General features: G+C 35.1%; 1 protein-coding gene across 2 annotated transcripts in view; it reads left to right on the top strand.

The window, feature by feature from the left end:
- Positions 1–12,233, top strand: part of NAA11 (N-alpha-acetyltransferase 11, NatA catalytic subunit) — a 42,839-nt gene extending 30,606 nt beyond the window's left edge. For both annotated transcript variants that reach the window (XR_012060935.1, XM_072942082.1), the window contains one exon: positions 11,486–12,233. The gene's annotated coding sequence lies outside the window, so the exon portion shown is untranslated. The remainder of the gene's footprint in view (positions 1–11,485) is intronic.
- Positions 12,234–12,457: the final 224 nt, after the last annotated feature.

Genomic DNA, 12,457 nt, shown 5'->3' with positions numbered 1-12,457 from the left:
CTGCTCAATGTCATTCCATGTCATTATCACAGCTTCCCAAAATAGTTCTCTCTCAGTGTCTAGGAGTGCTTGCTCCTATAGGTATCAATGCCTCATTTCAGAAGGTACAACAGGTTGTCATTAGTAGCATAACTGGACATGTTAAACTCTGACATCTCCATCACCTGGAAGTGCATGGGGAAACCAAGCTGAACCATGCCACGGCTCGCTGGCAGTGGTGGCTGGTTCTGCGGCATTGATTCAGACTCATTAGTACTTGTCACTTGCAGTCTCCATTGCTAATAAGATTATACCTGGGCTATCACAGAGTCACATCAAGAGGTTAGAGTTACCTTCTCTTGGGAAAGAAGGATGCCCTGGTACCCACAATCTGAGAGCACGATCCTTCTTAGCTAATGTTCTGCCTAAGGTCACAATCCTAATATTGACAAGAGTTGCTTCCTTTGAGATTCTTTACCCATAAAATGGGAAACAGTACTTATCCAAGATATCTGACAATTTTTGTTTTGTTTTTGTTTTTTTGGAGGGAGAAAGTGTTAACTTACTTAATGGATATCAAAAGAGTTAAAGTATAAAGCAAGATTCATAAGGAAGTGAATTTTTATAACCAATCATTATAAAAACCATTAATCAGAATTTGATAAGAAATTCATATAATAAATTAGGAGTTTGGGATTAACAGATACACATTACATATATGAAATACATAAAGAACAAGAACCTCCTGTATAGCACAGGGAACTATATTCAGTTTTTTGTAATAACATATAATGGGGGAAAATCTGAAAAAAAAATGTGTATATATAACTGAATTGCTTTGCTGTGTACCTGACACACTGTAGATCAACTACACTTGAATTAAAAATAAAATAAAAAAAAACCCTCAAACCATAGTTACAACATTGAGGCCTTAATATTCTTGCCACCCTTTTCAGTCTTTTCCTGCTGGACACACCATTGAAAGGTCTATGAAAGATAGCTTGATGCCATCTGGAAACTTCCACAGTCCTTTATCTCGTTGTTTTAAAACTTTCTGTCTTTCAAAAGTGTAGTGATAACATTATATAGAGGACAGGGCTCAGGACTGGTCATAAGCAATCATCAGGGTTAGGCTCTGGCATTCAGGAGTTCTCAACTTCTCCATGCCTCAGTTTTCTTATTGGTAAAATACGGCAAGTTAATGAAATCATTGCAAATATCTTCCTGCTATAGCAAATTTCTGAAAATAGGCCTCAAGAAAGAAAAATGATTAATATTTGGTGATAATCTAACAGTTACATCCATGGATTTTCTTAATTTGTTTCATCGTCAGTTCTTAATAAAGATGAGCAAGATAAAATTCTTCATCTCAAGAGGTATAAGCTAGTAAGAAAGAAGGGGAAATTTTTTTAAAAGGAAAAGATAAAAGCACTTAACATAAAGCAGAATGTGGCAAAACACTATTAGAGTTCAAAAGAAGGAAGAAATACAGTCACGTGAAATCAGTGACAGTAATATGTTACTAAAGTGTTAACATATGATTTGAGCCTTGGGAAATCAATAGCTGTAATCATAGATCGAGAATTAGATGAGGGTGAAAGTCTCAGGAGCACACAACAGCAAAGGAAAAACATCCAGCAGTCCATGGACAGGGATAAATGTGAAATCTTACGGCATCTATGACGACACTGAGCAGTACAACCTGGCACACTGAATGCCTGTACAGGGCTGTGGAAGATAAGAATTAAGGTAGGCTGGGACAAAGAATAGAGAGTCATGAATGCCAGACACATTGAGAAAGGGGCTCAAATGAAAAGTTTAGAACTGTACTTTAAACTGGTATCAACTGAAGGATGAGTGGAGCAAATTAATGATGAGCTCTTACCCAGATAAAAGGGGACAAGATGTGGATCTGTCTGCAGAGACGAGATCTGAACTGAGCTCCACTGAACCAAAATGAAGTGAAGTGAAATGAAATGAAATGAACAAGACATTGTCCTCTTTCTCAAGGAGTGGAATATAGCTTATTGGTTAAAAGGATGACTACTGGAAGCTGAAGCCTGGCTTCACACTTAGAAACTATGTGACCTTGGGCAAGTTGTTTAACTTCTCTATGCCTTAGTTTCCTTATCTTTAAAATGAAGATAGTAACATTTCTCACTGCATTATTTTGAAGATTAAGTGAGTTAATATAAGGTACTCAAAACATTGCCTGCCATATAATAAAGGATTCAATATAGAGTTATTTCTACTTCTGTATAAAATTACACAAAATGAATGAATTCCAGGAGGAGGAATTTTGATAAAGTGAAGGAAAGAAATCTGAAAGAACAAAAAAGAAAAAGAGATCTCTTAAAAGTGGCTTTTAAGACTCCACCTATGAATATTAGCTCAGCTCAAGACTGAGTACAAGCAACTAGAGTCTTCATCTAATCCCATAATTTACAGACATGTTTTCTTTCAGAGGACTAGAACTCTCAGAGCAGAAGAACAAATTATGTATTTTATATTAAATCAATAAGAAGAGTTCATGGTTGTAATAATTCAATCTGTTCTGCATTACTTTATCAATGATGGAGACAGGAAATATTATGAGAAGCATAATACTTTGTCCTTGACTATCTAGTTTTTCTAAGCTATCTTTTTTGATTAAACAAGAAAGATCTTTTACAACTGAAGATTATATGTACTATTCATAGAATATCTAACATTTTGAATATTTTTTTCTCTTGCCCCCTCTACCATATCTGACTGGGTTGCCTCTTTCCCAATCTTTGAAAACCCTGAATTTACTCAGGGAACCTGGAAAATTGTAGTAATACAGATTGCCAGTATTTAACATTTAGGGTATTATGATTTTAGTCAATAAACTAACCCCTGATAGTTTGTGTCCTTACGTGTCTGAAGCTAAACTCTGAAATACTGCTCTAAGTATCATTATCAAAGCTGCTTCTTTGTGTTAGCATTATTTTAGCTTTTATCGTCAAAGATTATCCATTTCAAACTGAACACTCCATAGTTACCAACCTCTCCTGAAAAGCCTGTAATCCTGAAACAAATCTTCTAAGCAGGATGGAGTTAAATAAAATACTCAGTTTCTAGGACTTGGGACATTTGTCCTAATTTCTCACCTTATGCTGCAGCTCAGTTAATGCTCGAAAGGCAAGCATGCAGCCAGAAGGCAAGCTCTAAATTCACCTCTTTTCTATCATTGCACCTTTTGAGCCACTTCAGCAGAAGATGCACTAGCATGCCTGTTTGCTTTACAGTCAAGCACTGTTTGGAGTAAGTCGAAATCAGAGATCTGGAGACAGATGCTTGATTTACATTCAAACCCTGTTCAAACCTTGTCTACTATATTTTTATAAGCTCCTTTATTTGAAAAATAATCCTCAAAATAGCTTCAGTGATGGAGAGTAATTTATTCACATAGCAAGTATGTATTAAGTACCTGCTATAGGCATATCACTGAAATTGATATAGAATGGGGTGAGGGCAGAGGGGAGAGAGGGTGAAGGATGGAGTTTTACAAAAATAGTCAATAGGAGGCTTTTTCTTTGAGGTGTTCAGAATCTAGTTGAAAACACAAGAGTGCACGAACTGTGTATACCTAAAAAACTATGAGCCACAATTTTTCATTTCACCTTCATTTTTATTTTCGAGATACACTGAAATGCTGATGTTTAAATTTAAAATCCTCTTTTTATTGAAGAGAGAGAGAGCAATGTTTGATCTTTATAAGAAACTAGGTAAAAGGACCTTAGAGAGTGATTCAAATGAAGCCACCATACATAAACAAAAGAAAGGGATCTTTCCTAGTAAATATCAGAAATTGCAAAGATGAAAATGCAGTTCACTTTTTATAAAGAATGGTTACTTGCTGGTTTGCATTTAGACATGTTTGTCAACATCCCCTTTTTCTACTCGCCAAAATTCAATTTGGGTGTATACTGTCTCTACCCTTAGTTAGCAACGTATCTATAAACTTCAAACCTCCCCCAGTCCCCGATTTAGGAAAATTGGTATCTGCCCTCCACAAACATTGTGATTGTTTGAGTACACTTTTCACAACTAATTCTTCTTCACCTTATATTTCCGTTCCTCAAGTGTAGGGTGAGATCAAAGGGAAACTACATGGCAATGAGTCCAAAGAGCTGACGGGTCATGGGCTAAAACCTTAGCAACCTGGCACGTGAACTGTGCTTAAAATCTAGGAATGTGGAACCCATATCTGGAATTTCTACATTAAAAAAGGGAATTTGTACAGGAGAGAAAAATGTACCAGCTGCTTATTCAATTTCTCATTTGGTCTTTACTGTATTCTCATTTGATTGAGTTAAAATTGTTTTATATCATTTCTGGGTGAGCCAGAAACTAGGCGTATGACCATGTAACCATAATTAGTATAGAGTTTAAGAGCATGGACTGGAGCCAGACTTCCCAGATTTGGACCATAGTTCTGCCTCTTATTGGTCATCTAAGCTTTAACAATTTTCTTCACCTCTCTGCATCTTAGTTTCCTTATCTATATAAAGGAAATAATGGTGTCAACCTCATAAGGCTGCCATGAGGGTTAACTGAATTGGTATATGCAAAAGAATTAGAACCCCGCCTGTCACATTCTAAGCATCTCTAAGATTTTGCTCTTTCTATACTGTTGTTCCTTAAAATAATATCTGGAACCCTACTGCATCTTCCTACTTTCCATAACCATCTTTGCACTTTTTATAATTTTAAAGTACCAAGGTTACCAATATTTTACATCAAATTTCCTACTTTCCATAACCATCTTTGCACTTTTTATAATTTTAAAGTACCAAGGTTACCAATATTTTACATCAAATTTCTATGACCTAACAGTTGCCAATATTCTTCTTTACTATGGCTCAAATTAGGTCTACTTCAGTAGTCTCAGCTTCGCAAGACGTCAACATAAGGACTATAAAACTCAATGCTAAGGAAACTTTCACTCTTATTTATGTTAACAGTTTACATTAAGTATTCATATTTTAAATTCTTCATAAAACTATGCTTTTTTTTCTTTTTTCCATCAACACAGCTAACAAATATAATTTCTTTTGTCTATTACAACTAAGGGAATCAGTGAATAACTAGAGAAATTTAACATTCTTCCTCTAAAATCTAAACATAAAATCTTTTAAATCAAAACAACAGGTTAATCCTGGCTTTGGAATCAGAGAAATCATATTAAAATGCATACACTATGATTCATTCAAAACCTGAATATAGCAATATATAATCCTATAAAGCCACAGAGATTTTAGATCAAGGCAAAAAAGGTAAATCAAACCTGAAATGAATGGATTAACAGAAACAGGAGCGTTACTGTAATATTCCTTTGTATTAAGTAATAGAGAAGCAGATTTTGTCAAATCTTGCTTTTTAATTCCCATCTGGAAAAGCTTTGCTCTAGAAATGAACAGGTTTGAAGGAATGCCTTTGATATCTGTAAAGTTAAAAGGCATCAATAATTGGAATGGGCTTAATCCCTCATTCAACAGCAGGTACTTTATATACAATCATAAGAAGTGATGAAAGTCAAACACAGATGTATAAATTGTTAGATTTAATCAGATTGGTTCTCTCCCCCTGGTTTACAATACCCTGTTTTAGCTTCTACTAACTTGAGTTAATTAAAGTAGATGGTCAAATATGTATGGGATAAATCCAGGTCAAAAATCAGGCTTGAAGTGCCAAATGATAACCTATTTTAACCACCTATGAACCACCAAAGACAGAAAGTTTTCATTTACAGTTTTGTGTGTATCATTGTGTATAATAGCCTATATTAAATTGAGTCTGTGAAATGGGCCTTATGTTTGCCCCACTGAGATTCTGAAATGACATAAAGAGACTGTGTGTCAAAGGACTGATGGCGGTGGAGAGGTCAAAATAAACAGAGGTAAAAAATAAATAAATAAAAATAAATAAATAAATGAATAAACAGAGGTAGTAGACATGAGATTTAGTGGTTTAAAACACTGGATATTTATGATGCTTAAAATGGTCTTTGGAGCAGCATACACTTTCAGTTGCTCTAAAATCCATTCTGTGTTCACAGCTCCAGCTGTTAAGTGTTCATTTCTTTTCCCACATGGTTGTATGAAGAGGGAGGAAGGAAGATGAAATTTATAATTATGTAATCAAATAGCAGTATCGGTTTCACTAGAAGTTGGTTATAAACATTATGCATATCTAGAAACTTATCCCACGTATTTTGGGGGGTGTTTTTACTCCAGTTATTTACTGTTACTCTGTCCTATTAGAAGCCTAAAGAAAAACTTGTAAAATATGCTGGAAAATGTCTCGTCAGTACCACTCAGCATATCATTACCTACTGCTAGAATCTTTATATAGTGCTTATGTGCTCTTGAAGGTAAACCAAAGACTTGGATAACTTCTGTTAGAACTAATATTATGAGAAATGATACTATTTTCTTTTGTTTCTTCATTTATATACAAAATATTTTTTCAAACTGTCATGTGAGTGAAGGTGCTCCTAATCTCTAACCTACCATATATGCATGTTAGTTGTCAATAATGTTACCTTCCATGATGGTAGAAATATCTTAAAATTAATTGGGTACCCCAATCAAATAAAGATCTCTATTCAGAGAAAGCAAACAAACAAAACTGTTGTTCAGTTTTGTCTCGTGGTCATGCAAATAAGATAATTTTTTTCTTCATCTCCCATCTTCATTAAATCTTAGTTTCAATATAAAAAAAAAATCTGCAAACTCCATATGCAGCAACCTCTTTCTCTCTCTCCTGACCTCAATCCCCACAGTCAGAAAACACATGAAACTTTAAAACTGAATTATTTCTTACCATATGGGATCTGAGAATAAGATCAAACCCAACCTAGACAAATGCCGTGCAGCAAGTCGACAACTGTTCCTGGAGTCCTGGGCAATGCCTGGGAGAGTGCCTGCCAGGGCCGACTGTTTTCAAACGAGTTTCATTTCTCTAACAATTTAAATCTGCCAAGAGAAAACCGAGACAATCAAGCTTCGTGCCAAAAAGCCCCAAGCTTAAGCTAGAGATGTATCCTCTCTTTAGCCTGCTGATGAGAGAGGGAGCAGAGGGAGAGGAAAGGATAAAGATTTGTAATGACGGGACAGAGGCTCAAGGACGCCTGTGGAATGCCACAGCAGGACAATTCCCGTCCCTAATTATGTGACTTTGTGGAGCTCCACATCCAAAATAGAGAATCCTTTTGTATACATTCATCCACTCCCTTTACAAACACCCACAACATTTGGGGTTGGATGTTGTCTGGAATATATCTTCTTCCCATCTCCCCATCTTAGCACTGCCAGGACTGTGTCACTAGAGAGACACCCTATCAGAGAGGCCGCTCCCCAGTAGTCCGATTTCAGAACATATCTTGGTGCCAAAGAAAGTTTTGCAAGCAAGACTCAACATTGCCTCTGCTCTCAGTTTTCTGGCCTTTTCTTTCTTTATGTTGCCTTGAAATCACCCACAAAAAGGAGGCTAACAAGGAAGTCAAACTGTCACATGGACTCTAGTTTATGAGTAGAGGAGAGAAAACGAGAGGGCTGGTGTAGTTTCCCACACCAGAAAGCCATGTGCACTGAGGAAGGGGGAGGACCTGCTTTGCCAACCTGGCACCAGCCTTCCTGGCACCTCATGGTTGAGAAATGAGACCCACTGTTTCCTACCACAGGTCCAGGTGGTAAAAATCCACGGTTTATCCAAGCAGACCCCTTCCCTCCTAATCCGAAGATGACAATAAATTGAGATAAAAGGTTGTTGTTGTAAATATACAAATAAGCTACAATGTGTGCTGTTTTGAGGTAGAAAATTTTTAGAAACACAAGTTTAAGACCTTTCCTATTTTTCGTAGTAGCTGAAATACGATCTTTTGATTCATACCATTCTGGATTCAAATCTCAGCTTCCCACCAACTAGCTCTGTGACTTTAGACAATTTATTTATAAATTGTCTGAGTTTTGATTCCATCATTTTAAAAAGGAACATGAAAAACTTATTTCACAGGGTAATTGTGAGGAAAAAATATGAGAAACTTGATTAAAGCACACAGAATTGTTGCAAAGTTACTACTGATAGATAGTAAGCACTCAGTAAATGACAGCTATTGGCAGTTTTCAATTTGGGATAAAAATATGATATTAAATGACCTTGCTTATTTTGGTCTTAAAATAATCGCTGGAAATATTTTGCTTTTGAAATTCTTTCAAGAGATTTTCTCTCAATCATCTTCAATTAATCCTGGAAAATCCATTACTTACTATATGACATCAGAGGAAAGAACAGCTTTAAAATCACAACTGAGAGAGAATTTGAAACAGACGCTGTGCTGGGAGTAAACTAAGATGACCTTTCTGGAGGACAATTTGGCAATACCTGTGAAGCAATCAGAATTCCATTTCTAGAGCTGTGTCCAAAAGGCATGATCAAGATACAGCTCTAAGGATGTTCACTGCCATTTGCTAAAAATTGGAAAGCATCTGTATGCCCATCCTCAGAAGATTGCGTGAATACATTATGATACATCCAGTGAAGCATTATGTAGCCATTAAAAATACTGCAGAAAAAAACTAAATGACCTAAAGGAATAATCACATAGTAAGTGAAAAGACACATTGAAAAACAACATTACAGTATCCCATTAAATATATATATATATATTTCCTAGCAAAAAAATATTGAAAGGATACATACCAGCAGATTAACATCTTTATAGCAGCACAGTAGGATTATGGTTGATTTGATTTGGGTGTTTTTGCTTTTCAGAGATTTAAATTATTTTTTGCAAAACATGTATTGATTAGTAAGTTTAAAATAATATAAATGAATTTTCTTGAGTTAAAAGTTGTCCTGTTTCATTAAAAATTTGGATGTGTAAATAATATATAAGTATAAGTCCACACACACTTACCCACACATATTTATTCACATTTTCCCCCAAATGCCAGTATATTGACATACATTATGCTGGTATACAGAGGCATACTTTCAGTGATAAATAAAAATGCCTGCTAATTTCTTACAGAAAAACTGCGTATTCTTCAAATATTCCTTTAAAATCCAATTTTAAACCCTATTTAAGAAATAGTTTCAGGATATCTTTTAATGCCTCTTCCTTGTGAAGTCTTGAAATGCTGCTGACCTTGCATAATAATTTTTCCCTTACAACATATTAATTATTGTTCTGGCACCTCTGGCCTACTCATGAAATCAATGAAGTGTGAAATGCCTCTGTGCAGAGTAATATTTCATATTTGGTACTTTCTGTATTAATTACTTTTCTGTTTTTGCTAATCCAGTCAAAAAAAAAAAAACCCACTTCATTTTGTAAGAAATTGTCAATGAAGAAAACAGCAAACAAGTCCCATTTGCTAACTGACTAAAAGCTGCTAAGAGGAGAGATACTTCTAAACGTCTTTTATTGTCACGGCATCTTATGTAAGCCTGCTGCTTACTAAGGGAAGGTCCTTCTTATAGCAGTGACGGGCTTTCTTGTGCTGAAAATAACAGATGTGAAGTCTGAGAAACAAGTAATCTAAGTCATATCTCATTATTCAGAGCCTGAAATCCAAAGTAAAATCCAAAATCCAAAGTCCAATTCAATGTCATCATAAGAAGGCACATGCAGTGCAATTCAAAAATTTAGTAATTTGCCAAATGATAATTTGCAAAGAGAAAAAATAGGAAGATGCCACTATATCAAAATTCCATTTAATTGCCATTTCAGCTGCTAAACAGTTAAAATATAAATCAGTTTGACAATCAAAGCAGCAGTTTTAATCCTGAATTCTAGGAGCCTATGTGCTCCTCTCTCTCTTCCCATCTCTCTCTTTCTCTTTAATGCCAGTCATCCAGCCTGAACAAAAAAATTCAGGTGTGACATTTCTTGATTCAAGAGCTGTGTTAAGCAGTTATAAAGCTGCTGTAATTTACAGCAAAGAATAAAACTAACCTAAGAGACCTCAGCCCCAATTTGCTAAAACTTATTACACCTCATTGGCCACTGAATAGCCAAAAGAAGCAAAAAGAATAAAAAAAAACTTATCTGAATAAGAAACTTTACTAGCATTAGCCTAATGAGAAATGATTGGCTTAAAATTGCTCTGGCTACATCGATAGGTTCAGTTTAACACTATTTACGATGTTATGATTTCCTATTTCCTGAGTTATATAAAAGCCAAAGCAGTTACTGAAACAATACTAATGAGTCGATAGATGTTTTCAGATGTCTGTTTGACTCCTGAGTCTAGTTAAATACCTCACTAGGACGTATTTAGTTCTCTACTGAATATCCCAGCTGTTGAATTAATATGTTAAGAAAGTACATGTGCACAATTACCTTAAGCTCTACTGACTTTGAGACCATAGCTACACCATTTGTGTTGATTTCATTCCCATATTATTTTATAAAGGGGTATGAACATGCTACACAAATGACCGAATGAGCATGCTCCCTTTATAACTAGCCTCTTGTGAATGACACACTACAGGTCAGTGAAGGAGGATGCATCACCTGGGTTTTGGACCACCCCGTCCCTCACTCCATGTTTTCAATGAGAATTTTCTGCTGCATTTTGTATTCCCTTTGCCAAAATGACTTCGGTAATGCTAAAGACACAGGATAAACTCACAGTCAAATGTTACATGTAAAAGAAAAGTAGCAAGCCACTTATATGAGCATTCTTGGTCCAAAATACTGCTAACATTCTCAGAAATTAATTCATATTTGATGAGGTGACTTAGTTCCCCACAATTTTCTAAAACTTCCATTATGTATTAACAGGTCTGTAATACACAGTCTTTGTAGCACAAAACCCCCATAGACATTGATACTTAGATTAGAAAAGAAAGTTCTGAAGAGTGATTTGGGTGAGTCACACATTTTCACACATGTACCAATCAGTTGCAATATCACATGACTTTTGAGATTCTCAGATCTGATAACTTTCTAAAATACAGGTCATATACCAAAAATTCTATCTGGCAAAAGAGAAAGGAACCATTCAAAGGTATTAAATACAAACAAATCTAGCATATACTTCAGAATATCTATAAAAACTTTCCTTAGGAAACACAAAATAAACAAAACAAACCCCTACTTCACCTTATCATCAACCCCACCCTCATTGCTCAAGAGGCTGGTGCATATTTGCCTTCTATTCAGGTTGTTTACCTGTTTCACAGCTCCTATGTTGGCATAGCTAATTTCAATTGTGAAAAAAAATCATATATATATACATATATATATATGGAAGCATGATTTTTAAATAAGTATAAAAGCAAATCATTTCTTGCCTTTCGTAGTTTGTAGAGCAACATATGTTCTGCTTAAAACAGATAGTACAATTTCAAAGTAAAATCAGAAGACTATTGAATAGAAGGTGGCCAAGGGTTAATGTTGGGAAGCAGAAATCACTTCTCATAAATCATTGGCTTATAAAAATAAAAAGCTTACCCTCTTCTTTTGTTCTAGGTATAACTGTCCATCCCTACTACTACCCATGGCAGTTATGTAATACGCTGCTGGGACGAAAAAATGGAACATTTGAATGCCCAAGGATACCTGCAGTATCATTCTATCAAAGCTTCCAACACTGAAGTGTTTGTATTATTAACACCCTCTGAAATTTACTGTAGTGACTAATTTGCTATAGTCACTGGACAGAAATCATGTAGCATGATTTACACTACTACAAAATCTTTACTAACTTGGGCACCATAAATTTGATCATTTAATAATTTAGCGCTAAATCTCTTCTTTTAATGAAAGGAGAGTGATCATGATTATTATTAATGCTATTTTTAGTTAGTTTTAAATTATGCCATTATGATAAAACATTCTACTTAATTTAATATTTCAACTCAAAATTAATTTCCAAAGTCTTTAATTCTAGTCAGTCTGCATAATTACAAGGTATTGTAATACTCCTGCAATTGAATCTCTAAAGCGCATTTAACAATAGAGAGAATGTTAAGTGGATATCTTATTTAGGTATTGCAGCTTAGAGTTGGTCGTGGTTCTTCAGAATTCCAACAAACAGCATTCTAAGAAATTAAAAATCTCTCTCATTCTTGAGAAAAAATAAACAATGGATAAAGCTCTTTATATCATATTCTGATAAAAACGTTGCATAACTTTAAAGTGCTGTGTTATGACTTTTCTGGTTTTTTAAAGAAAAGCATGTTTTTTGAAAAATAAACAGTTAACATATCATCCTGAAGTGCTCTCTTGTGTTGTTTTCTTCCAATTTACAGTATCTGATGAATGAAAAGTGAATCTTGGCATTTTGTGGAGAGCAGTAGTTATTTTGCATGCTGACAGGTGTTACTGTAATAGCAACTTGCAACTTAAGATCACCATCTACTGGCCCTGCCCAATGCTGCAAAAGCTATCAACATGATATGCAACTGATTCTAACTGTGCCCTACTAAAAAAATCTACACT

The sequence above is a fragment of the Vicugna pacos genome, chromosome 2, assembly GCF_048564905.1.
Source record: "Vicugna pacos chromosome 2, VicPac4, whole genome shotgun sequence".
In the NCBI taxonomy this organism is placed as follows: domain Eukaryota; kingdom Metazoa; phylum Chordata; class Mammalia; order Artiodactyla; family Camelidae; genus Vicugna; species Vicugna pacos.
Note: the sequence above shows the minus strand (reverse complement) of the source record. Positions and strands in the feature narration are given on the sequence as shown.